Below are 26,362 nucleotides of genomic sequence, written 5' to 3'. Positions count from 1 at the left end.
TTCATAGGGTATCTGGTGTGGGGGGCAAACTCCCCCATATTTCTTATGTCTCCGAGCTACACATATTGAAACTGTACAAGTTCTGGCAATACATTATTCAATACTTCGATATACGTGGGGGGCGGGGGTTATCAAGATATACTCCGGACAATAATGAAGCACCTTTAGATAACGATATTTATTCCAGCATCTTCTCCATGAAAATTAGACATTGGCACCTTCAACTGCATTTTATACGAGTATCTCGTAATTGCACTCTAAAATCTGCTGGAGTTAAACAGCAGTGGAGGCAACGCACATACCACTTGGTACGCTTTTCGTCTCCCTCCTTACTCGAGCCCACAAAGGTAGCGTGATAATGTTTCTTTGTTAGATAGTAGGGCCGCTGTTGGTCCAACAGTAGACGTAGTCCTCCTGACAGTAGACTTAGTCCTTGATAACGCCGTCAGTTCTTCGCCAGCTGCACTGGTAACCCAGTCGCAGACGGTGTAGTTTGACTAGGGTATTTCTGCTCATGTCTGTCGTTATATGGTGCCTCCAATGACGTGGCCACCATGTACCACTTGATTGACATTGATCCGGCGTTGTAGGCGTCCAGGTTCTTTTTGATCCAGAGCCTTGCTACTTTTTGTAGCTGGTGATTCATTTGTTGCAGGCTCACTGGAACGTGCACTTGGATGTTACTGAAGCGTGTAGCTGTGACTCAGGATCCAGTGTATGGTGATGGACGTCCCTGTCGCTGCAGCTCTTGGAGTTGAGCGAGGATTGAGGTGACGAGTTTGATGTCCTTTGGGCGGCTGTGTTGCAGTGCTTACAGTGATGACTTGGGAGTCCGTGTGTATTATCACGGGCTTCGAGTGCGAGGTGGCTGCGTGTTCCAGGGCTTTGGAGATAGTTGCCAGCTCCGTTTGTAGTGTGGAGCAGACATTTGGCATCCTCCAGAGGCGAGTATGACCTTGTGCGTGGGAGGCCGCTCCCGACCTTCCCTCATCTGTGTGGTCCACTGATCCGTCTGTGAAGTATGCCACAGCTCCAGCAGATGTCTCAGTGGCAATGGCTCTTAGACTCGGTCTTCTAGTGTCTTTTTGCTGGAGGCTAGACTTTTTGTCTCCTCATGCCGTGACTGCGAAGGTGGCGGGTCCCATGTAGGTGGTAATCTAGGCCGATGGTGTGGTGCGTCTTCCGTCTGCAGTATGTAAGTTTTCGCTCGGTAGGCGTGGATGATATTGGCCACCACGTGCGTCCAGAAGGTTCCTCGCGTCCTTTGGTCTCGGTGAAGGGCGACCCGGATTTTGACTTTCGTGGCGGAGGGCTTGCTCGACCTGCAGATCTTGGCTAGGGTCGTCGCTTATCTTGAGCACCTCCATGTTTGCCCCAGCGGCTGGGCTAGTCAGCGACCATTAGGTTTTCTCTGCTTTTCTGTCGGAGATACTGAAGCTGCGTCCTGAAGCAGTGTTTTTGGTCAAACCACACTCCAAGACACTGGTGGGTGTCGGCCCAGGTTACCGGCGTTCCCTGAATGATGAGCCTGCCCTAGACTTCCTTCTCAGCTACAGTGTCTAGTATCGCCAGCGGACTGGCGAGCTCTAAGGCAATTTTGTAGATTCAGGAAGACGACTATAGCCGGTTTGCTGTCGATAGTGCTTAGTATCTCCACTATGTTGGTAACTGCCCCGGTGTTCTCTGTATAGGCGAAGATATGGCTATGTTAGGGGGCCGACTTTCCACCTGAGCCTGTTGAGAACCATTGTCTGCCGTCCTGGCGATGCAGCTAAGAGAGATGGGTCGTGGTTTCTCAGGTTCTCTGGGCTTGGGAATGGGCTGGATGTCTGCTTTTTTCCATTCCACTGGAAGTATGTGTGCCGTCCACGAGGCGTTGATGACCTGCAGAAGTGCCTCGTGTCCAGCTTCGCCGGCGTGGCGCAGCATGGATTAGGTTATTCTGTCGGCCTCTGAGGCAGTGTCCCTGCTCCGTTTAATCGCCTCTTGTTTAGTGAAGACTCTTTCTGTTGTGTTTTGCCTGCTGCTTGCTTCCCTTTTGCATGCTGTCCTCCCGTTTAAGTCTTTTCTGTGTATCTTCTGCCTGTGTGGGTAGGCTGTTTGTGGCTCCTCGCTCGGAGAAGAGATCCGCGAACCTCTCTGCGACTTGGGTGGGAAGGTGGTGGCTGTCCCGTCGTGCCAGATGCTCTCGATCTGGGCCCACGTCGTGCCGTGGGAGGTGTGCGGGTTCAGCTTGGAGCACCATTTGAGCCCGCTTGCTTTCTTGATGCTTCTGGTCTCTTCTCTGGTGCGCCGGATCGTATCTTGTAGGAGGTGTATTTGCATCGGTGGGATGTTTTCTGTAGTTATTTCTAGCTCTGTTTACCCTGTCGTTGAGCTTCTTCACTCTGCTGCAATAGTACCAATGGTCTTGGTGTCGTCTGGCTGAGGGCTTGTTGGTCTTGGGGATGGCCCTATCTGCAGCCTCTTAAAGGGCTCAAGCTAGTGCCTCGTGCAGGCGATTTACGTCCGTGAAAGTGATGCCCATCTGCTGTTGTTGCTCCTCTTGCCAGCCTTGGATATGTTTCTGAAATGCTCCCAGTTGGCTTTTTGAGTGTTGTACCTCCATCTCGGTGGTTGGAGGCGGAGGGAGCTTGTTGACAGTGTGGTCAGCGTGGCAAAATGGTCACTGGAGTGTGATGGGTGCAGCTGCCAGCGAGCAGAGTCTTTCAGGAAGCGGGAGAGGAAGGTAAGATAGAGTCTCCCTCTCCTTATGAGAGTTGGGTCGCCGTTGCTGAGGAGGGTAATCTCTGGCGTGTCAAGCATTGTGGGGTAGAGGTGCAGCCCGTCTTCATTGGTTGACTGACATGGATCCGGCGTTGTATGCGTCCAAGTTCTTTTTGATCCAAAGCCTTGCTACTTTTTGTAGCTGGCGATTCATTTGTTGCAGGCTCACTGGAACGTGCACTTCGATGTTACTGAAGCGTGTAGCTGCTTTAGCTGCCTCGTCTGCTGTCTCGTTTCTCTCGATCCCCACGTGACTTGGGATCCAGTGTATGGTGATGGACGTCCCTGTCGCTGAAGCTCTTGGAGTTGAGCGAGGATTGAGGTGACGAGTTTGATGTCCTTTGGGCGGCTGTGTTGTAGCGCTTACACTCATGACTTAGAGTCCGTGTGTATTATCACGGGCTTCGAGTGCGAGGTGGCTGCGTGTTCCAGGGCTTTGGAGATGGCTGCCAACAAATTATTCCGGGACATCCAGAGAGCCCCTATGGCTCTTGGAGATGTTATAGATGATGTCATTGTCTTGCAGGGGTGACTCTTGTGGCCAGGATGTTGAAGTGCAAGCCATAAGACATCAGGTGCTCGACCTGTATGCTTGGAATGTGACCCGACTAGGATCATGCAGCCTCTGGTCTGTACCTGATCGAAGTGTTTTCTGTACACCTTGTACCCTCTGAAGCGGAAGCTGTGGTGTTTTGGGAGGAGTGTCTCAGAGTATGATGTCTAGGCCTTCACTTCGCTCTGCATGGAGGAGCTGTTCTATTCCTTATTCCCTGGATGTTCCAGGAGAAGATCCTAAGGGAGGTGCTGCTGTCTAATTGCGAGCTGGACCTTGTTGGGTTTTCATGGTCGGGGGTTCCAGCTCTGTGACCAGCTTTATGACGTCCATCTCCTCGACTTCTTGTCGGGGTTTCTCGTTCACCTTCTCTTGGCGGAGGGGTGTGGTCAGGTGGACTTACGTGGGCCTCTGGGTTTTCCCTTGCTTGCTGCTGCCGTTGTTCTCTCTTGGGGTGAAGTGCACCTCGGCCGTAACCTGTATCTGCTCCGGCGAGGGTATGGGGTCGTTGGTTGGTAGGGGGCTCTGGGTTGGCTGACTGGAGTGGAGGCTGTGGGGTTGTTGACTGAAGCGGGGACTGTGGCCACTTGCCTAGGTACGCTCCCCATCAGGGCGGAGAGCTGGGTTGCCTGGATCTTGTGGCCCAGCAGTGTTGCCAGACCTTCCGCGAAGTCGCTCAGGACCTTGCTTAGGTTTGACACGTGGATCATGTCCCGTGGGATTGGCCGCTCGTTCTTCGCCGATGTCTTGGGTAGCGTAGGCAGTCTCTCCTGTGAGGCACTGGGGGGACGACTTGGAGAGAGCAGGGAAGTGTTTTGCATTCCGTGGGCTGCTGCTGGCCCCAAACGAGGGTGCCTGGGGGGTGGGGGTTAAATGCGGTGGCGGTCCGTTCGGTATGTGGAGGGGGCGCAGGCTTGGTGGCGTTCACCCTCTAGGTTCCCTCGAGGCAACCCGGGTTCCACGTATGGTGTTTCCCCTGGCAGTTGGCGCATTTGGGCGATACCTTTTCGTCCTGCTTCAGCTTGGTGAGGCACAGTTCCGTGTTGTGCCTCATTGCACGTATGGCGCATACGTCCTTGTTGGAGCACTTTGACTGGTGGTGCCCGAACCTCTGGCAGCGTTAGCATTTAAGGGGTTCCGGAACGTAAGGCCGCAACTCGTATCTGCCCCAGATTTTTAAAATCAATGTGGCTCGGTGTTGGGCCATAATGGGTTATCATAACCTGCAAAGTCTCTACGGCCTTGTCTGTGAGCGGAGTGCAGCGCTTCGCCTTCAGAACCCTCGGGTGGTTTTCTAAGGGATTCATAGGCAAGTCTTTGGGGTACTAGAGTACCAGCGATTTCGTTTCCTTCATGGCCGGATCTAATTTGGTAGCAGCGGCGGAATCCTTTAGGAGGACATCCAGGGCGTTGGCTGAGGAGGCGTCTTTGGGAGGAGAATCATCTCCCCCTTGAGGTTGGGCCTGACAGAACCTGGCATTTGGAGGCAGCTTTTCCAGGCTGGAAATGGTCCGTTGTGGCTTCTGTGGTCGCGATCCGGATCCTGGGAAGCTCCGGATTGGTCGTCGTGGAGGCGGTGGTGTTGGTCGTCGGTGTGGCGGTTGGGGCACTTGGGGCGTCCTGTTAAGCGTCGTTTCCCGAGTTACGGCGGCGTTTCATCTCTCGTTCTCCGTTCACTACAGGGATCCATCCCTGTTGGTCGGCAGTATCAGTGACGGTGGGGTGGTCGAAGACAAGAGTCGATGGTCGCGGCGTCAGCGGCGTTCACAGAGGAGGCGCCGGCGCTCGCCCGCGGAGCCTCGTTGCGGGGATCCCGGTTCCCTCTATACTCCTGACGTCCTAGGCGGGGTTCCTTGTTTGGTGAGCGTGAGCTCTCCATATCGGTCAGTCGGGTGATGCGCCCGACCAGCTGGGGCTGTGGGTTCTAGTTAAACAAAAATTTGGTCTCGATCACTTGCTCCTTCACTACACTCGATCACTGCTGCAGTCCACACTCGCAGTCTGAACACTACACTGGTCACTGTTAAAATCCGCTACACTATAACTTGCACTCTGGTTGATCCTCATGCTCGTAATCCATTGGCGACGTAATCTCCTGCCGAGATGACGACGGGTGGCCTGTATAGATCCTGGCTGCCAGAATCACTCTTCCGTCGACCACGTGGTCAGAGCGCGCAGACGAGCTGGGCTGCGTGCTACCTAGGTAGAGAAGAGGAGAATCAGTATCTGTGTACTATGAGAGTAGCAAGTGAACTGGGGGGTCGCACACTGGTGCTGAGGGCGCTGTTTTCATCTGGGTGGAGGGTATGGAGTTACGGTCCGGAGCAGGTGTTCCAACTGAAGCTTTTGAGCTTTGGAAATCAGTGAGGCCGCTTGTGTTATATGATTTTTCTCAATCTAGTCTGGGAATACTTCCGTAAGAGTTCGTGTCACTTCGCAGTCCAGAATGGGGAGTTCCAGTGGGCGCGCTGATGGCTTCTGACAGTAGACGCAGTCTCTGATGGCGCCGTCAACTATTTGCCAGCTACATTGGTACCCCTAATCGTAGACGGTGAAGATCGACTAGGGTTCGTCTTCTATGTATCTGTCGTTCTATGGTGACTATTTTCGTAGCCACTATGTACCACTTGGCTGACAATGTTGGAGGCTCACTAACCCCGGATATTGCTAAAGCGTGTGGCTGTTTTAGCTTCCTCGTCTGCTCTCTCGTTCCCCACGTGGCTGGGGATTAAGTGTATGGCAACGATGGCCTTTTCGCAGCAGCTCTTGAAGTTGAGCGAGGATCGAGGTGATAAAAGGCTGTGTTTCAGCGCTTGCACCGATGACTTGGAATCCGTGGTAGCTGCGTGTTCAAGGGCTTTGGATACGGCTACCTCCTCATTCTATAGTGTAGAGCAACCATCTGCCATCCTCCAGAGGAGAGTATGACCTTGGGCGTTTCAGTGGCCATAGTACTCAAAGCCAGTCTTCTTAAGTCTTCCTGCTGAAGGCTGGATTTCTCGTCTCCCGAAGATGCGACAGCGAAGGCGGCGGGTGGAGGTCCCATAGAGGTGGTACACTGACACGTGTCCGTCTTTAGTATGGACGCAGCCGCTTGAAAACCTTGTGTGGCGCTGGCCGCCTCATGTGTCCAGGACTCGTACCCTATGGTCTAACTGAAGGGCGGCAAGGACTCTGGCCTTCCTGGTTGAGGGCTTGTCCGACCTGCAAATCTTGGTTAGAGACGCAGGTTTCGTGTGCTTGAATCTTGCTGCTAGGGGTGGCAGCCCAGTTTCTATCTGCAGATCCAGGTCCACATGGGAGCTCCCAGCATGGTCCTGAGTGCATTTTGAATGACTATGTTGGTCACTTTGTCATCCTTCAGGGCAATGAGTGCTGTAGTACAATAGTCTACCAGCGATCTGATATCGGTGTTGTTGTACCCTCTAGAGTACTTCCCCAGCGGTAAGGCTGTTCAGCGACCTCATGATGTTTCCTCTGATTTTTGTGCTCTGGCGGAGATACTGAAGCTGCGTCCTGATGCTGAGGTTTCGGTCAAACTACACCAAGACACTGGTGGCTGTCGACCCAGGTTTCCGGCGTTCCCTCAATCGACAGCATCCTCTCTGGAGCACAGGGCCATCGCCCTTATCTTGGTATGGTCGATCTTGAGACCCAGTCTGCTGCGCTCTTTCTCAAGCAGCTTGAGTGCATGTTGGGCGTTGGCGAAAGTCATGGGCCCTTGCAATATCAGCTGATCGTAGGCGTAGCAGGGCTTCTTAGTCGTTGGCCTAAAGGGAAGCTTCACTAACTTATCCATTAGGACGTTGAAGAGTGTTACGCTGAGGATGCCTCCTTGTGGGGGCTTGCAAGACGAGACGACTCCTTGGAATCGTACTCTTTGTCAGTGCGTTAGCTAGTCCTGGAGCCATCCGATCAGCCATCACTGAACACCTTTTTCAGGTAAAGTCTAATATCGCCAACGGACTGGCTAGCTCGAAGGCTTTTTCCAGGGAGACCACTATAGCCGGATTGTTGTCGATGGAGCTCAGTACCTCCGCTATGTTGTTTGCCGAGCCGGTGTTTTCCGTGTTGGCGAAGATGTGGGGGTGCGAGGAGTGGGGGGGGAGGCGACTTTCGACTTAATCCTGTCGAGAACCATCCTCTCTGCCGTCTTGGCAATGCAACTGAGGAGGGAGATGGGTATCGGTTCTTCTGGTTCTCTGGGCTTGTAAATGGGCTGGATGTCAGCCTTTTTGCATCCAGTGGAAGTACGTGTCTGTCCACGAGGCGTTGATGACTTGCAGCAGTGCCTCAGGTCCAGCTTCTCCAACGTGGCGTAGCAGGCGAGACACAAGGGACTCTGCCTTCACCAAGCAAGAACTACACAAAATGACACTGAGCTGGGACACAGCACCAGGGGCCTACAGAATACTTTCTGTCGGCCCCTGATGCCGTGTCCCTACTTAGTTTCATTGTTTTGCGAAGTTCTTGTTTGGTGAAGGCCGAGTCCCTTGCGTCTTGCATGCTGTTCGCTTCTAATACGCTGTGTCATACCCTGTCAAGAGTCTTTTTTGTTTCTTCTGGCCGTGTTGGTAGGATGTTCGTGGGTGCTCGATCGGAGAAGAGACACGCAAGCCTGTCTGCCTCCTCCCTGGGACTAGGGTGAGCCGGTGGTAAAGTCATGCCAGATGCTCTTGATCTGGCCTCATCCTCCCGTGGGAGGTGGGTGCTCGTTCACCTCAGAGCACCATTTGAGCCAGCTTGCTCTCCTGATTCTTCTTGTCTTGTCTCTGGTGTGCCGGATTGTGTCCTGCAGAAGATATGTTTGCATCGGTGGGAGGTCTAGTTTTTTTTTTTTTTTATAGCCCTGTTAACCCTGTTGTTGAGCTCCACTCTGCTACAGTAATACCAATGGTCTAGGTGTCTGGCTGAGGGCTTAAGTGTTGAGATTGGATTATAAAATTTAGGCATGTTAGCCAAGCACTGGAGCATTCAAGTCTATTTAGCGCTCTTAATAGTTTAGAATGTTCCATCATAGAATCCGTTAATTCAAATAAATGGCCACTATCAGTTAATAGACCAAGAAGGGAAGAACGAAAAATATAGTAGAGAAAATAGCCACAGCTCAAGCCATCACTGCTCCACACAAACCCCACGACCACGTTAAGGTCCATGCAGATCGGAGGGCTTGATGTTGAGGATGGCCTGATCTGCCGCTTCTTGAAGGGCTCGAACCAGTTCCTTGTGTCAGCGACCCTTGTCTGAGTATGTGGCGGGCCGCTGCTGCTGCCCCTCATCTTGCCATATTTTTCTTTATCTTATGAAGAGCTCCCAGTTTGCTTTTCAGGTCTTGTAACTCCATCTCAGTGGTGGAGGCGGACAGAGCTGGCAAAGTGGTCACTGGCGAAAGAGGGGTGTAGCTGCCAGCGGGCTGTCTTGTAGACTGTGGGAAAGGAGGGGGAGAGAGTCTCTCCCTCTCCTTAAAAATGTTTGTTCTCGGTTGTTGAGGGCAATTTCTGGCGTGTCAAGCAGTGTGTGGTGCACTGTAGCCCATCCTCATTTGCGGTGCTCGATCAGTTGAGGAAGGGATGGTGGACATTAAAATCTACCCCTGACAGCATGATACCTAGTGCTGCCAACGTGAATCATTCTGTATTATCTAAAGAGCCTCTATGGCCCTGTGTTGTGCATATCGATGTCACGGTCTTGTTGTGCGACTCTGATGGCTTGCGTCTCGATGTCCTGGCCACAAGGCATCAGGTGCTGGGGATGTGCGACCCGACCAGGATCATGCAGGGTCTAGTCGGTGACTGACCAAAGTGCTTCCTGTACACGTTGTATTTAGTGAAGTGGAAGCTGTGGTGTTCCTGGAGGAGTGTCTTGTGGTAATATGATGTCGATGCCCTCGAAGAGTGGTGCTGCATGTTGGAGGTGTGCTTTGATCCTGATTCTTTGAATGTTCCATGCATGGCGGAACCTTCAGGGTGGCGCTGCTCTCCATTACTGAACTGGACCTTATTGAACTTCCTTGGTAGGAGGACCTGGTTCAGTGACCAGTTCAATGAGGTCCATCACCTATTTCCTGTCGAGATTTCTCGCTGGTCTTCTCGACGGAGGAGTACAGGGAGGTGAGCTTCCCTTTTGGGGGACCTCGGGGCTTTCTTTTCTTCTCTGCAGGTGTGGCAGCAGCTGCTGTTCTCTCGTGGGTTTTCTTGGGGGGGGTGGAGTGGACCTCGGCCGTGACTTCTATTTGTTCCAGCACGGGTGTTGGGTCGTTGACTAGAACGGGGGCGGTGGCCACTTGAGCGAGTATGCTTCCCAACAGAGTGGAGAGCAGTGTCACTTGGATCCTGTGGCCCAGCAGGGCTGCTAGACCTTCCGAAGGCGGTCAGGACCTTGCTTAGGTCCGACACGTGGATGATGCCACTAGGGATCAGCTGCTCTTTCTTCGCCAATGTCTTCTGTGGCTTCTGTAAGGCGTTGGGAGAGGTCTTAGAGAGCTTTGGGAACCGGTTTATATCCCGTGGGGCCGGGGATTGCTGCTTCTTTTACTGGTCCCAAACGAAGATGCTTTGAGACGTCGGCTGACATACGGTGGCAACTGCTTTGGAGGGTGCGCAAACTTGGTGGTGTTCACCCTGTGTGCAGCCCGGATTCCATGCTTGGTGTCTTCTTCCGCAGCTGGCTCATTTGGGCATATTTTGTTGCCTTGGCGAGGCACAGTTCTGTCTTCTTCCACCAGCCATCAATTATAGGATGCACGATTCTAGTCATACTCCATGCACAAGATCATGAAAGACGGACACACGGGCCATTAGAATTATTCTGGTTGACCGTCTCTTTGTCATACACAAGACACCAAGAGTTTCACTAGATGTGACGATTTTGCATGTCTCGGCCGAAGAATACTGCACCCTAACAGGAGGGAATTTTAACGCCCATCATTTCTTCCTAAACTCTATTAACCCCATCAACGAAGACGGGCGACACATTAACTAACAGAACAGGACACGCCAGAAGTTGCCTCACTGAACAATGATGATCCCTCCCACATAGGGGGAGGAAGGCTGGATTTTACCCTCCTCTCTGGCTTGCCGGGGCCTTCAGTAGGTGCACCCAACCGTGAAGAGTGACCACTTTGCCACGCAGACTATTTGTCCTTACATTTCCGTTCGTATTCCTCATTGTGTTTGAAAAATTGACGTGTGCTTCTTTAAGGGATTATTTTAGTGTTAGAGAAGCAAACCAATGACAAAAATCTCGCGGATACCCTCCGCGGCGGTTTTAGTTGATTTTAACTAATGCTATCACAGGTAGTGACCACGTGAAGGCGAAAACGAACCCGAAATGGAAGAAAATTGAGGATAATAAAGGCAAGTGTCTGTAGGAAGGGTGTGCGTGGTTTGGGAGTTACAATTACACCAATGACAAACAACAGCTGTATGGCTACCTAACCAGGCCAGGCCGCTCAGATGGTAAGAGTCCAGCAAGCCTTTAGGGAACGGGACCCAATGGTGGTATCCGAGATGACGCAAGTTCAACTCTTGATCCAGCGGCGAGCCTGAGCCACAACGCTAAAGGGATTCAGTACCGCGCCATCACACGTACTGACCAAGTTAGACTTCCAAGGCACGTTGACGCTCGCACCGATTGCTCACCTGGCACCCGCCAATCCGTATGGGGCCAGACCAGCGTTGAAGTTCTTGCCTTAACAGGCTCGTGGGCTGCCGCTCGACCCACTGGGTCGGGCGAACCGAGCAATTTTTGTTTTTGTAGCAGGACGGTTGAAACAAGATCCGGAATTCCCAGCCTACCATCGCCCATGCTAGCACGGAAGAATGTCTTGGGCACATCGGCAGGCAGGTGCAGCCACCGGCGAACTGTCGACCACGACTGCACGTCCATGAGCTCAAGCTGGGTTTTGAATGTTCTCCCCAGGATGAGGCTGATGCTATCCACTCAAAACTCGCCGGTCACCTGGGTCTACACTCCTCACTATCTTGGAGTGTAGCTCGACCAGAAGTTGACATTCAAGCCACAGATCGAGCACGTTCGACAGTGGGCCAAAAGCAGACTGAACATTTTGAGGTCGCTCACCAATACCAGTATGGGTGCCAACACTCACTCCCTTGGGACTTTCTTTCTGCACAGCTGTCGTCAGATCGCTGGTGGGTTACTGCGCACCAACTGTCATTGGTCTTACAGACGAGCAGATGACCGGGTTGGCGGTCATCCAAAACAATGCACTCAGAACCATGCCTGGGGCATCCACGTGCACAAGGATCTGTAACAGATGGAGATGGCGCTGTCGCCCCCTTGCAGTGAGGGACCAGCAGATGACAGCCAGCCTCTTGGCCATGATTAGCAGGTCGGTCGTGTCAACAGGCCTTCACCTTTACGAAAGGGTGAGAGGAGCAGCCTGAACATACATGGCGTCTAATGCCACTCTACAGCTGAAGGAGTGTCAGTGTCCTACTCCATAGCCATATCCTCTACACAACAAAGTGGAAAAATTCGAATAAACCTTATCAAATTAAGTTCCGGTGAGGAGTAAAGCAAGCAAGTCCACTTCAGCGGAATCGTTTGAAGTCGATGGACGTTAAGGAAGACGCCACTTCCAGGGACCGATCATGTTCTCCTAGGCACTAGAGTCCAAAAAAAAAAAAAAGGGGGGGGGGGGGCGGCTCATGAAGCTGGCCGCTTAAACAACTTTCAAACCAACGCATTCGTCATCCATCGGTGGAAATGTAGAAGACCTTAAGAATAAGCATACACAACTTTCACTGTTGCCATCGGTTATATGTACAAGATACCAACCTAAACATCATACATTACCATGTATTTAACAACAGTACTGACAATGTGGCATTATAAGAGGTTATCAGCGTTCTAAGCTGCCAGCAAATTCAGATAGCACAAGAGGTCTTGCAGTCGGGAAATATTCTGAGGATGATTACCATCACAAAGACCATGGGATGCACAGAAAGTTAGTTTTAAGGGTGACCTGCAGAAGCACATACAAAGTGTCCCAGACCAGCCAGGCTGTGTAGGGGGCTATAAGGACCAGCAACATCTAAAGTAGATACTGTAATAACTAGACTTAGATTAGGTTACAAATATTGTTGGAAGTTTCTTTTAAAAGTCACTGACATACATTGTCCATCATGCAACCAAGAATGTTATATGCTGAAATTTTATGTTATATATTTATCCCCAAAACAACGCTTGTTGGGTTTAACGGCCAGCGACCTATGAGGAAGGTCATTAGGCCTGCAACCCTTTTTTATTTTTGACTATAAAGTCCATACATAATGATCCTATAAATACCATCTAAACCTATAGGGAAAAATAATCTAGATAACAGGTGACAAAATATAGATAGTTATAAAAAGTTGGTAAGTGGGTATTGTGTCAACGTGTGGCAGCAAACGCCACCCAGTTGGCACAGCATCCACTGGTGTAGCTGTCAGGAGGACTGCGAAAAGATACGACAGATTAGAGACATGTATGTACTGCCTGCCAAGGTGAAGGCCCAAGTTATGAAATAGTAACATCGGCAATCCGTCAACTCGACACATCAGAAACTCCAAACAAAAACCATCCCTTGCCCCAGGCCAGCAGCATGATAAGGATATACATCCGCCCACTAAACAACCAGCCCGAAGCAGCCACACCCTTAAGTCAGACCCGTCACAGAGTCGAACCTACGAACCGTCTTATATCTTTGATTATTTCGGTTTCCTAGACAAAGATATCAATTTTGTTCATCATATTAATGCCATCACCAAAGGATTGTACATGTTTATTTTCCCTTTAAAATAATGCACTGCACTTTTCCTCTCCCTCTTTGATGAAGAGGGACAGAGTACCACTGTTCGTCATATATCCTCACTTCTTCCCTTCCGTTTCTTTCACTCAAGTTTATTTCCTGTTTCACTACTCTCCTTCCTTGGTAGTTTCAGTCTCATTCATGCTAAATATATTCACACCCTTGAGAGGTTTTACGAAACAGATGAATCATTAGGAAAATGGCCTTCAGATAACATTCGACTCCATATTACAAGGGATAGCTAAAGAGGAGCTTAGATTAAAACTGTCTATGGACGGATACACATACTTAACAGTAAACATTAATATGGTGACGTATTAACCCTTTAGTTACAAACATTTCATTTTCTCAACAGATGGAAGTTTTTCGTCTCCCCGGAGGGAGTGGACCAATCCCGGAGGTACTGCAATACCGGGCCGATCCGCGGCAAAGGTGGAGCAAGCCCCTAGCACTTCGCCATGATCCAAAAATCAGTTTAATATCGTGGATCCCACATGGGGATCGTATCAGATATTAAGCTGATAAGAACAGATACTACACTTTGATCTTAGCCAAAAGGCCGAGAAGCGATACTGAAACAAACAACTTTCTTGACCCAACTCATGACTACTGATGACTTCAAGCAGCTTCAACTGCAAGTCAATAAAGGCATAACAAGATACTTATGCAATATTATATGCATCCAGGAATTGAGAAAAATAGTATCCTAGATTGAGCTGGGTTTAGTTTAGTAATTATATATATATATATATATATATATATATATATATATATATATATATATATATACTACTGTTCATATAAATCAGTATGCAAGAATATATCTTTCTAAAGAGTCTCTGAAGTATTGATCATCTTCAATTCTAATACGGAAACATTGTCCAAAAATATCTATATGGCTAGTGTATTCGCAAAAAAAAATATTCAAGATATTGACAATAAAGATGATTTTTGCTTCATTCAGCCTTACCATTTTACACATACGATTACATATACACCCAAAATCAATAGTTATAATCAGGGAGGGGGAGTATCCGTTATCAGATCTATCGATGAACAAACCATGACAAAAGCCATGCGTTTATTAACGTGAAACATTCATAATTGTCAGACATTTTCACCTAAATATAAGTTATACCTGTCAACAGGAGCGTACGAAAGAAAACGTTGACCACAGGAAAGCTACGGTTGGGGGAACTTTCACATCTTACATATCACGGATAAACACATTTAAAATTTACAAAAGTTCTGGCAAAACAATTTAATACTTCGTTATATATATATATATATATATATATATATATATATATATATATATATATATATATATATTTTTTTTTTTTTTTTTCGTACTATTCGCCATTTCCCGCGTTAGCAAGGTAGCCTTAAGACCAGAGGACTGAGCCTTTCAGGGAATATCCTCACTTGGCCCCCTCCTCTGTTCCTTCATTAGGAAAACTAAAAAAGAGAGTGCCATCCAAGCCTTTCAAGCAGTGGCATCCACACAGGAGACGGAGGATACACCACACCACCGGTACAATTTACCGCCTCCATGGGACCTTTCGCCAGCCATTTCGCAGTCACGACATTGAGAGACAAGAAGTCCAACCTCCAGCAGGAAGACCTGATAAGACTGGTTTTTAGATTCATGGGAACAAAGACACCTTAACACATGAGGGAGGGTCGGTGGCACCCTTCCACACCCAAGGTAATACTCACCTCTGGAGGCTGGAAGATGGCTGCTCCACACTACAGACGGAGGTCGTAGTCATCTCCAAAGCACTGGAACACGCAGCCACCACGCACTCGAAGCCCGTGATAATACACACGGACTCCAAGTCATCAGTGCAAGCGCTGCTCTTTCACCTCTTCTTACCGTCAAGATGGAAAACCCAACTGCTACCCATCCTGTTCTCGCACTCAGACGTGGCCATTATGGTTACGCTGGAAAACCTGAGAACAAGAACCCCAAGGCCAAGCAACTCGTCTACCTCGAGAAGGGTGCTCCTCCGAAGAAGCAAGTCCCAGGTGCACTGCCACCACCCGCTAACTTGGCTCGCCCTTCCCCGAAGAACCACGCCCAACTTAAAGACGGCCCCCCCTCATCAGGACGCCATCTTCACTTATGGTTTTTCCCCCCGCGAGCTCCAGATATGGACGCAGTACACCCCGAGTCTATCAGGAATTGTCCCCGTTACTAAGGACACTTTCTCTCGCATGCTTGCTACTTCCCCCGACGTGCAGAAGAAACTTCTCCCATCTTATCTTCAATACTACTCCGCCGCACTCACCTGGCTTCGCATTCTCAGACTGCAAGCCTACAATGGTAAGGTCTACACCCCTGAAGAGCGTGCGATCTCCGAAGTGACACGTGATGTGTCCTTCAACGTTCCTGAACCCATCGCCTTATTCCTTAATGGATTTGGCAACATCACCACGGGCACAGGACAACATTTGTACCCTTCATTTCCAGACCTTCCCATCGAAAGTGTTGACGGAAGACCAGGGTTTTATGGTCCCCATCACCAAGGACAACCACAACCTCTTTGAGCAAGTCCCTGCCCTTGGCACGTTCTTAGAGGCTGTACATGACGTCAGTGCTGAGGATGTCCGACTATACATCCGTCCTCGAGAAGCCGCCCAAAAGACACCAAGCTTGTCACCTCGAACATCGCTCAACTTGTTCGAGCAACAGGGACATGGTCACCATACACTGGATCGGCAGCAACATGGACATCGACGAGAATGAAACAGCTGACGAGGCAACTAAAGCAGCTACACGCTTTACCAATATACAGGTGTATGTTTCAGATAGCCTGCATGAAGTCAAACACCAGCTACGTAAAGCAGCGAGGCTCTGGACCAAGAGGAATCTCCTGGACGCCTACGATGCCGGATACCTGTCAACCAAGTGGCGGCGACGTTATTGGAGCCACCATATGAGAAACACAGGCACAAGGAAAACCTTAGTCGATCTACACCGTCTACGACTGGGGTACCAGTGTAACTGGCAAAAAAAAAATTGACAGCGTCATCAGAGACTGCGTCTACTGTTAGGAGCAGTCAACGCACCCACAAGAACACAAAATGCAGGACAGCGAAGTGACAGTCTCAGTGCAAGAGTCCCAGTCTTCAGTGAGGAAGACCATGTAATACCAGCGGCCTCACTACTTAAGACTCAAAATAACCGTATGCAACACCTGCTCCGGACCACAGGGGAATACCCACTTCCCAGATGAAAATAGCGCGCCCAGCACCATCATCAAAACGGTACCTGCATCTAGGAAAACCTTGAACACACACACACATACCATGCATAAAACCCAGGGAACTGGTCGCCAACATGCAAAGGCCCGTGTCGGACCAAGCAGAGGTCCGACGATCTTAAACAAAACATACGGTCTTTTCTTCCTAATTATCCATTTAATTCTTTTCAACACTGCCTTCAGTATCTATGATTTCTTTATAAGCTACTTCTTTCACCAATCTATCAGTAATTTCATTTAAATAAATTCTACCGCGTCATGTTACCCAAGTAAATTTTTTACCAAATTCCTTCTCTTAAAGAACATATATCGTTCCACTGTATTACCAGTTTACAATTAAAAAGATTATCAAGTGAACGTAATGCACTCAGGCTATCTACAAAAACAAAATTGTCCTTTATTTTTAATGACGCAATCCTCTGAAGGCCAGGGACCATCTGTTAGTCACACAACCTCACGTCTTCCCTAAACAGCTATTGGAGGAAACTGTACGAAAAACAAGTGGAGCGCTTTGAAGTACACCATACCTACTGGATTGACTACTTCAATAATGTCCTGGGAATTGATCACCTAGACAATATGTTCAACGTTCAACCTGAACAATATCCAGTCCCCATGTATAAAAATGTAAAAACTACAAACTCTTATTAGAACTTACAACCAGATTCGGGTAGGGAACATCTTGGCAATAACAGTGTGTGTCAGAGATACGATCCATCTCCTATACCCTGAAAAAAAAAAAAAACTTCCTTCGCCCTCCACTCATAACCTCTTGTCCTAGCTATCCCCAGAACCCGATGCACGCCAGGTCGAGCCCTGGCCCTTTTCCTCCTACTCAAATTCACTTCCTCTAACATAACTTGTAATAACTCTTGCTCTTTTCCCCCTTCCTTGGAAGGGACTTTTCAATCACCATTCATTACAAGGAATCCAATGAGGGAACTTGGGTTAAACAGTCTATGCATCATTAAAAGATTCTAAACATTGAACTTTAATTTTGTGAATTTTTTACCATTTCATTTACTCAACACATGAAAGTTTTCGTCTCCCCGGAGGGAGTGGACCAATCCCGGAGGTACTGCAATACCGGGCCGATCCGCGGCAAAGGTGGAGCAAGCCCCTAGCACTTCGCCATGATCCAAAAATCAGTTTAATATCGTGGATCCCACATGGGGATCGTATCAGATATTAAGCTGATAAGAACAGATACTACACTTTGATCTTAGCCAAAAGGCCGAGAAGCGATACTCAACCAACCAACTTTCTTGACCCAACTCATGACTACTGATGACTTCAAGCAGCTTCAACTAGAACATTTATATGTATATTATACGCATACAAGAATAACGAACACTATCCTACATTGGGCTGGGTTTATTTTAGCAAGGATATACATGCTATTTACAACGACTTAAAAGCAATTGTTCATATCAGAAAAAAAGACAAAGCAGATATTTTCAAGACAATTTCCATTATCTAGCTCATGTTTTAGTAACGAAACTTAAAAATGTCAATGTGTGTATACACCAAGACAATGAGAAATGATTATCGTTTAATATGACCCTTTCACTCCCACACATAAGTAATGACCATAGTGATGGGGGTATTCGTTAGCGTGTCTATTGAGGAACGACGAAAGCCTTATGGTTGCTATTACTATGAAATGAGGACATTTGTGTGCAAGACATTTACGCCAGAATATAAAAGTTATACCTGCCAATACTAGCGTAGAAGGAAAACTCTGACCACAGTATACCTGGGATGTGGGGGGGAGACTCCTCCATCCTTCTGGCTGTATAATTCATGTCTTGACTCACAGTACACGTACTACAATAATAAAACACACACACACTGATTTTCCTGTTCTCTCCCCAGGTAGCACGCAGCCCAGCTCATCTGCGTGCTCTGACCAAGTGGTCGACGGCAGAGTGATTCTAGCCGCCAGGATCTACAGAGTCCAGCCGTCGTCATCTCTGGAGATCACGTCGCCACTGGATTATTAGCATGAGCATCAACCACAGTGCAAGTTATAGTGAACCGTGTTAATGATATCTAGTGGGACATATTGGAACCTTGTGTACCGACCGACAATGGAAGTCTATTGATAAAGACCCGAACACAGAACTATAAGTGCGGATTGTAACAATGACCACTGCAGTATTCAGACTGCGAGTGTGGATTACAGCAGAGATAGAAAGCAGTGAAAGTGCAAGTGTTCGAGACAAAATTTTTGTTTAACTAGAACCCACAGCTACCGTTGGTCGGGTGCATCACCCGACTGACCGGTATGGAGATCTCACGCTCACCAAACCGGGACCGCCGCCTGCGACGTCAGGAGTATAGAGGGAACCGGGATCCCCACAACGAGGTTCTGCGCGCAAGCGCCGGCTCCCCCTCTGTGAACGCGGCTGATGCCGCGACCATCGACCCGGTCTTCGACCACCCTACTGTCACCGACACTTTCCTGTTCACTACAAGGATCCATCCCTGTTGGTCGGCAAAGAGATGAAGCTCCGCCGAAACTCCTCCGGAAACGACGTTTCCCAGGACGCCCCAAGTGCTCCAACCGACACACCAACGACCACCACCACCGCAACCACAGAGCTCAACTCCGGCGCTTGCCAAGATCTGTATCGCAACCACGTTAGCAACAACGGCCTATGGGACCATCTCGAGCCTGGAGAAGCTGCCCAATGTCCGGTTCTCTGTAAAGCCCAACCTCAAAGGGATATGATTCTCCTCCACAAAGGTGCCTTCTCAGCCAACGCCCTGGATATCTTTGTAAAGGATTCTGCCCCTGCCACCAAATTAGACCCGGCCGCAAAAAGAGAAGAAATGTGTGGTACTCAAGTACTCCAGAGAATTGCCCCTGGATTCCCTAGAAAACCATACCAAGTTTGAAGGCGGAGCGTTGCACTCCGCTGACAGACAAGACGGTAGAGACTCGGCAGGTCATAATAACCCATTATGGGCCAACATCCAGCCACATCGACCTAAAAGTCAGATAGATGCGGGGGCAGGCCTCAAGTTCTGGAGCCCCTCAGACGTTACCGCTGTCAGAGGTTCGGGCATCATTATTTGATGATGCATCTGCAAGGACGTATGCGCCGTATGCGCAATGGGGCAGAACACAACTGTGCCAAGCTAAAGCAGGGCGAAAAATTATGGCCCAAATGACAAACTGCCAGGGGAAACACTATGTGGAACACGGGCTGCCCCGACCGAACCAAGAGGGTGCACGCCACCAAGCCAGCGCCCCCTCCACCTACCAAACAGACCGACATCGCATGTCAGCCGGCCCCATCAGGCACCTTCGTTTAGGGCCAGCATAAGCAGCAGCCCACGGCCCCATGGGATGCAAAACACTTCCCTGCGCTCCCTACGACATCCTCATTGCCACAGAGGAGAAATTGCCTGCACAACCAAGACATCGGCGAAGAACGAGCGGCCGATCTCCAGCGGCATGATCCGTGTCAGACCTAAGCAAAGTCCTGACCAACTTCGTGGAAGGCCTGGGAACATTGCTGGGCTACAAGATCAAAACAACTTAGCTCTCCGCCCTGATGGGGAGCGTACCTGGGCAAGTGGCCACAGCACACACTACAGTCAACAACACCACAGCCTCCACTCCAATCAACCAACCGACAACCGTAACAGTTAACCACCCCACACCCGCGCTGGAGCAGATAAAAGTTACAGCTGAGGTGCACTCCACCCACAAATAGAGATAACCGCAGCTGCTAGGAGGAAAAACCCCGAGGCCCCCTAAACAAGAAGTCCACCTCACCACACCCTCCGTCAAGAGAAGGTCAGCGACAAACCCCGGCAAGAAGTAGAGGTAGATCTCAGAGCTGGAAAGCTCGACCATGAAAACCCAACAAGGTCCAGCTCACAACTGGACAGCAGCACCTCCATTATGATCCTCCTCTGTGAACATCCAGGGAATAAGAAATAATACACCTCCATGCAGCAGCACAACGTGGTCTAGACATCATAATCCTTCAAGAGACACTCCTCCCATACCACCACAGCTTCCACTTTTGTGGGTACAAGGTGTACAGAAAACACTGATTAGTCACCGACCAGAGGCTGCATGATGCTGTTCAGGTCGAACATCGCAAGCATAGAGATCGAGCACCTGATGCCTTGTGATGCTAGGAAGTTGAAGCGCTAGCCATAAGAGTCACCCTGCAAGAACGTGACATCTATAACATCTAAAGAGTCAGAGGGGCTCTCTAGATGTCACGGAATTATTTGCATCGGTTGCGCACAACGTCACTCTGGTAGGAGGAGATTTCAACGCTGACCATCCCTTCCTCAATTCAGCGAGCGCCATCAATGAAGACGGGTTGCACCTCTACCACAAAATGCTTGACACGCCTGATATTACCCTCAACAACGGTGACCCAACTCAAAAGGGAGGGAGACTCGATCTTACCTTCCGCTCCCGCTTCCTGAAAGACTCAGCCTGTTGGCAGCTACACCCTTCTCTCACCAGCGACCACTTGGCTACGCTGACCACTATCGGTCAACAAGCTCCCTTCGCCTCGACCAACGAGATGGAGGTACAACGCCCAAAAAGCCAACTGGGAGCTCTTCAGAAACGAGATCAAAGCCTGGCGAGAAGAGCACCAACAGCAGGTTCGCATCACTTTCACGGACGAAAATCGCCGACACGAGGAACAATCCCGAGACCTTCAAGAAGCTGCAGATATGGCCATCCCCAAGTCCAAGCCCTCAGCCAGATGACACCAAGACCATTGGTTCTGTTGCAGCAGAGTGAAGGAGCTCAACAACTGGGTAAACAGGGCTAGAAATAGAAGTAACTACGGAAAACACCCCATCGATGCAAATAGACACCTACAGGATACAATCCGGCGCACCAGAGAAGAGACCAGAAGCATCACGAGAGAAAGCCGGCTCAAATGGAGCTTTGAGCTGAACGAGCACACCTCCCACGGCACGATGTGGGCCCTGATCAAGAGAGCATCTGGCACAACGGTACCTCCGCCATCGGCTCATCCGAGTCACAGAAAGGAGGCAGAGAGGCTTGCGGGTCTTCTCCCAGCGAGCAGCCACAACCAACCTACCCACGCAGCCGCAAGGTACACAAAAAAGACAGGGTAGGGCAGACGCATAAGGAAGGCAAACAGCAGGCAAGACAACGGACAGAGCCTTCACCAAACAAGAACTGGGAAAGGCGATGAAACGGAGCAGGGACATTGCCCCAGGGGCTGACAGAATAACCTACTCAATGCTGCGCCACGCTGGAGAAGCTGGACACGAGGCACTGCTGCAGGTCATCAACGCCTCGTGTCCGGACAGCACACAATCTTCCACTGGAATGGAAAAAGGCAGACATCCAGCTCATTCCTAAGCGCAGAGAGCCTGAGAAACCACGACCCATCTCCCTCCACAGTTGCATCACCAAGACGGCTGAGAGGATGGTTCTCAACAGGCTAAAGTGAAGTAAAGTCGGCCCCCCAACACCATCATATCTTCGCTACACAGACAACACCGGGACAGTTTATCTGAGCGCTCTGACCAAGTGGTCGACGGAAGAGTGATTCTGGCCGCCAGGATCTACAGAGTCCAGCCGTCGTCATCTCGGAGATCACGTCGCCACTGGATTATTAGCATGAGCATCAACCACAGTGCAAGTTATAGTGAACCGTGTTAATGATATCTAGTGGGACATATTGGAACCTTGTGTACCGACCGACAATGGAAGTCTATTGATAAAGACCCGAACACAGAACTATAAGTGCGGATTGTAACAATGACCACTGTAGTGTTCAGACTGCGAGTGTGGATTACAGCAGGTATAGAAGCAGTGAAAGTGCAAGTGTTCGAGACAAAATTTTTGTCTAACTAGAACCCACAGCCACAGTTGGTCGGGCGCATCACCCGAATGACCGGTATGGAGAGCTCACGCTCACCAAACCTGGACCCCCGCCTGCGACGTCAGGAGTATAGAGAAACCGGGATCCCCACAACGAGGTTCCGCGCGCAAGCGCCGGCGCCCCCTCTGTGAACGCGGCTGATGCCGCGACCATCGACCCGGTCTTCGACCACCCCACTGTCACCGACACTCTCCTGTTCACTACAAGGATCCATCCCTGTTGGTCGGCAAAGAGATGAAGCTCCGCCGAAACTCCTCCGGAAACGACGTTTCCCAGGACGCCCCAAGTGCTCCAACCGACACACCAACGACCACCACCACCGCAACCACGAGCTCAACTCCGGCGCTTGCCAAGATCTGTATCGCAACCACGTTAGCAACAACGGCCTATGGGACCATCTCGAGCCTGGAGAAGCTGCCCAATGTCAGGTTCTCTGTAAAGCCCAACCTCAAAAGGGGATATGATTCTCCTCCACAAAGGTGCCTTCTCAGCCAACGCCCTGGATATCTTTGTAAAGGATTCTGCCCCTGCCACCAAATTAGACCCGGCCGTAAAAAGAGAAGAAATGTGTGGTACTCAAGTACTCCAGAGAATTGCCCCTGGGTTCCCTAGAAAACCATACCAAGGTTCTGAAGGCGGAGCGCTTCACTCCGCTGACAGACAAGACGGTACAGACTCGGTAGGTCATAATAACCCATTATGGGCCAACACCCAGCCACATCAACCTAAAAGTCTGATAGATATGAGGTCAGGCCTCAAGTTTCGGAGCCCCTCAGACGTTACCGCTGTCAGAGGTTCGGGCACCAATATTTGATGACGTTTCAGCAAGGACGTATGCGCCGTAAGCGCAATGGGGCAGAACACAACTGTGCCAAGCTAAAGCAGAGCGAAACATTATGGCCCAAATGCCAAAGTGCCAGGGGAAACACCATATGTGGAACCCGGGCTGCCCCGAGCAAACCAAGAGGGTTCACGCCACCAAGCCTGCGCCCCCTCCACCCACCAAACAGACCGCCATCGCATGTCAGCCGGCCCCATCAGGCACCTTCCTTTGGGGCCAGCAGAAGCAGCAGCCCGCGGCCCCATGGAATGCACAACACTTCCCTGCGCTCCCTATGATATCCTTATTGCCACAGAGGAGAAATTGCCTGCACAACCAAGACATCGGCGAAGAATGAGCGGCCGATCTCGAGTGGCATGATCCGTGTCAGACCTAAGCAAACTCCTGACCAACTTCGTGGAAGGCCTGGAAACACTACTGGGCTACAAGATGAAAGCAACTTAGCTCTCCGCCCTGATAGGGAGCGTACCTGGGCAAGTGGCCACAGTCCACGCAACAGTCAACAACACCACAGCCTCCACTCCAGTCAACCAACCGACAACAACCGTAACAGTTAACCACTCCACACCCGCGCTGGAGCAGATAAAAGTTACAGCTGAGGTGCACTCCACCCACAAATAGAGATAAACCGCAGACTGCTAGGAGGAACAACCCCGAGGCCCCCTAAACAAGAAGTCCACCTTACCACACCCCTCCGTCAAGAGAAGGTCAGCGACAAACCCCGGCAAGAAGTAGAGGAGATAGAGGTGGAAACCATGATCATGAAAACCCAACAAGGTCCAGCTCACAACTGAACAGCAGCACCTCCATTATGATCCTCCTCTGTAACATCCAGGGAATAAGAAATAATACACCTCCATGCAGCAGCACAACGTGGTCTAAACATCATAATCCTTCAAGAGACACTCCTCCCATACCACGACAGCTTCCACTTGTGGGTACAAGGTGTACAGAAAACACATTAGTCACCGACCAGAGGCTGCATGATGCTGTTCAGGTCGAACATCGCAAGCATAGAGATCGAGCACCTGATGCCTTGTGATACTAGGAAGTTGAAGCGCTAGCCATAAGAGTCACCCTGCAAGAACGTGACATCTATAACATCTATAAGCGTCAGAGGGGCTCTCTAGATGTCATGGAATTATTTGCATCGGTTGCGCACAACGTCACTGGTAGGAGATTTCAACGCTGACCATCCCTTCCTCAATTCAGCGAGCGCCATCAATGAAGACGGGTTGCACGTCTACCCCACAATGGTTGGCACGCCTGATATTACCCTCCTAAACAACGGCGACCCAACTCAAAAGGGGATGGAGAATCGATCTTACCTTCCGCTCCCGCTTCCTGAAAGACTCAACCTGTTGGCAGCTGCACCCTTCTCTCACCAGCGACCGCTTGGTTACGCTGACCACTATCGGTCAACAAGGTCCCTTCGCCTACACCAACGATATGGAGGAACAACGCCCAAAAAGCCAACTGGGAGCTCTTCAGAAACAAGATCAAAGCCTGGCGAGAAGAGCACGAACAGCAGGTTCGCATCACTTTCACGGACGAAAATCGACGACACGAGGAACAATCCCGAGACCTTCAAGAAGCTGCAGATATGGCCATCCCCAAGTCCATGCCCTCAGCCAGATGACACCAAGACCATTGGTTCTGTTGCAGCAGAGTTAAGGAGCTCAACAACAGGGTAAACAGGGCTAGAAATCGAAGTAACTACGGAAAACACCCTATCCATGCAAATACACACCTTCTACAGGATAGAATCTGGCGCACCAGAGAAGAGAAGAAGCATCACGAGAGCAAGGAGGCTCAAATGGAGTTTCGGACTGAACGAGCACACCTACCACGGCACGATGTGGGCCCTGATCAAGAGAGCATCTGGCACAACCGTACCGCCGCCACCGGATCATCCAAGTCCTATAAATGAGGCAGACAGGCTTGCGGGTCTTCTCCCAGCGAGCAGCCACAACCAACCTACCCACACAGCCGCAAGATACACAAAAAAGACAGGGTAGGGCAGACGCATAAGGAAGGCAAACAGCAGGCAAGACAACGGACAGAGCCTTCACCAAACAAGAACTGGGAAAGGCGATGAAACGGAGCAGGGACACTGCCCCAGGGGCTGACAGAATAACCTACTCCATGCTGCGCCACGCTGGAGAAGCTGGACACGAGGCACTGTTGCAGGTCATCAACGCCTCGTGTCCGGACAGCACACAATCTTCCACTGGAATGGAAAAAGGCAGACATCCAGCCCATTACCATGCACAGAGAGCCTGAGAAACCACGACCCATCTCCCTCCACAGATGCATCACCAAGACGGCTGAGAGGATGGTTCTCAACAGGCTCAAGTGAAGTAAGTCGGCACCCCAACACCATCAAATCTTCGCTACACAGACAACACCGGGACAGTTTATCTGAGCGCTCTGACCACGTGGTCGACGGAAGAGTGATTCTGGCCGCCAGGATCTACAGAGTCCAGCCGTCGTCATCTCGGGAGATCACGTCGCCACTGGATTATTAGCACGAGCATCAACCACAGTGCAAGTTATAGTGAACCGTGTTAATGATATCTAGTGGGACACATTGGAACCTTGTGTACCGACCGACAAGGGAAGTCTATTGATAAAGACCCGAACACAGAACTATAAGTGCGGATTGTAACAATGACCACTGCAGTATTCAGACTGCGAGTGTGGATTACAGCAGAGATAGAAAGCAGTGAAAGTGCAAGTGTTCGAGACAAAATTTTTGTTTAACTAGAACCCACAGCTACCGTTGGTCGGGTGCATCACCCGACTGACCGGTATGGAGAGCTCACGCTCACCAAACCGGAACCGCCGCCTGCGACGTCAGGAGTATAGAGAGAACCGGGATCCCACAACGAGGCTCCGCGGACGAGCGCCGGCGCCCCCTCTGTGAACGCGGCTGATGCCGCGACCATCGACCCGGTCTTCGACCACCCCACTGTCACAGACACTTTCCTGTTCACCACAAGGATCCATACCTGTTGGTCGGCGAAGAGATGAAGCTCCGCCGAAACTCCTCCGGAAACGACGTTTCCCAGGACGCCCCAAGTGCTCCAACCGACACACCAACGACCACCACCACCGCAACCACGAGCTCAACTCCGGCGCTTGCCAAGATCTGTATCGCAACCACGTTAGCAACAACGGCCTATGGGACCATCTCGAGCCTGGAGAAGCTGCCCAATGTCC

The 26,362-nt window shown here is 50.3% G+C and overlaps 1 long non-coding RNA gene and 2 other non-coding genes across 3 annotated transcripts; all 3 read right to left on the bottom strand.

Annotated features, from left to right (window-relative positions):
• Positions 1-13,508: 13,508 nt before the first annotated feature.
• LOC139750479 (U2 spliceosomal RNA) lies at positions 13,509-13,701 on the bottom strand. The gene has a single exon (XR_011713169.1). It is a non-coding gene; the product is annotated as a U2 spliceosomal RNA (small nuclear RNA).
• Positions 13,702-17,449: 3,748 nt separating this feature from the next.
• Positions 17,450-17,642, bottom strand: LOC139750478 (U2 spliceosomal RNA). The gene has a single exon (XR_011713168.1). It is a non-coding gene; the product is annotated as a U2 spliceosomal RNA (small nuclear RNA).
• Positions 17,643-22,966: 5,324 nt separating this feature from the next.
• LOC139750388 (uncharacterized) lies at positions 22,967-25,436 on the bottom strand. The gene is made up of 2 exons (XR_011713126.1): positions 23,358-25,436; positions 22,967-23,283 (listed from the first exon to the last, which is right to left on the bottom strand). It is a non-coding gene; the product is annotated as an uncharacterized lncRNA (long non-coding RNA).
• Between the last annotated feature and the right edge of the window lie 926 nt (positions 25,437-26,362).

This window comes from Panulirus ornatus, chromosome 9, assembly GCF_036320965.1.
Source record: "Panulirus ornatus isolate Po-2019 chromosome 9, ASM3632096v1, whole genome shotgun sequence".
NCBI classification, from domain to species: Eukaryota; Metazoa; Arthropoda; class Malacostraca; order Decapoda; family Palinuridae; genus Panulirus; species Panulirus ornatus.
The sequence above is the reverse complement of the archived record's forward strand: the minus strand, read 5'-3'. Positions and strand labels throughout refer to the sequence as shown.